Genomic DNA, 1,308 nt, shown 5'->3' with positions numbered 1-1,308 from the left:
AAACAACCAAATAACAAATACCAAAAATAAAACAAAACAAAACTTCATTGCGCTGTAAGTTGGAGACTTACTGAGCCCAGACACTGCTCCACTAAATCAACTCGCTCTTGTCCTTCCAATTAATTCTTATCCATGACCAGTTTCATCTCCTGCGACATGGCAGGAGAGGGCTGGCTGTGATGGATGTGACATTAACGGGAAATGAAACCAGGGAGATGCAATGCCCCTGTCCAGTAGTGGCATTTGTCACTGCCCTGGTCAGGCAGATTGGGCCAGCCTTAACCAATGACTAAGATTAATGATGACGGTGGCCCTGTCTTTGTCTCCATGTGTTGTTTCCTAAAGCACATCACAGTCTCAAAAGTCTGCCTCATATTAACCCCACACACATCACAGACACAGCATCCACTTGTAAATAGGGGACTCATTGCGTTCATTTCTTCCAGTAATTGTGGTGATATGTATGCCTATTTGATTTAAAAATGACAGTTTTGGCTAAAAAATAAACTTAAACCCAGGAAGACAAAAAGAGTGGAAATTATATATTTTTACACTTAAATTTGAGTGTTTTGCAGCTATCTGGACTGGTGCGCAGTGTGGTGGGAATACCAAATCCTTGTTTATAATGAAGTAATAAAATAACCTTAAATGCACAGAAAACGGCCTTCCTCTGACAGATGAACTAGCCAGGCAGACTCAGATGGATGGGGGTTTGGGCCAATGGTATAGGAGTTCAGGGAAGCAGCATATACGCCTGGTCATCCATCATTCGCTGACACATCCAGTTATCTTCACCACATATACATGCAGATGTAATGCTGTGTTTGATCAGTAATCTGGCAATTCCTAGACAACACACATTTAAAGTTATATAACAGCTTGTTTTGATGAAGACTATCTGAATGATCTTGTTGATGATATTCACTATCCACCAATGTGTGCTAAATTCTGAAGGTACCACAGAGAGCATAATCCACTATTAGGGTCAGTCATATTAAGAGTGTAATATGTACCCATATTTAAAAGAGTCTCCATTTTACTCATGCTTGGCCAAGTGCCATCATTACATGTGGCCCAGTAATATCTGTAAAATGTTGCAAACATGCAGTTGATGCACCTGGCATGGTTGTGCATTGGTAGTCTGTAGGTGTAGGCTTTGCACGCCAATATCTTCCTGTAGCTGTATGCTGTTGCCAGGGGGTGTGTCACAAATTGAATATACAGGGAGTGCAGAATTATTAGGCAAATGAGTATTTTGTCCACATCATCCTCTTCATGCATGTTGTCTTACTCCAAGCTGTATAGGCT

This window comes from Pundamilia nyererei, unplaced genomic scaffold, assembly GCF_000239375.1.
Source record: "Pundamilia nyererei isolate P.nyererei 1_Seehausen unplaced genomic scaffold, PunNye1.0 scaffold00204, whole genome shotgun sequence".
Lineage (NCBI taxonomy): Eukaryota > Metazoa > Chordata > Actinopteri > Cichliformes > Cichlidae > Pundamilia > Pundamilia nyererei.
Note: the sequence above shows the minus strand (reverse complement) of the source record.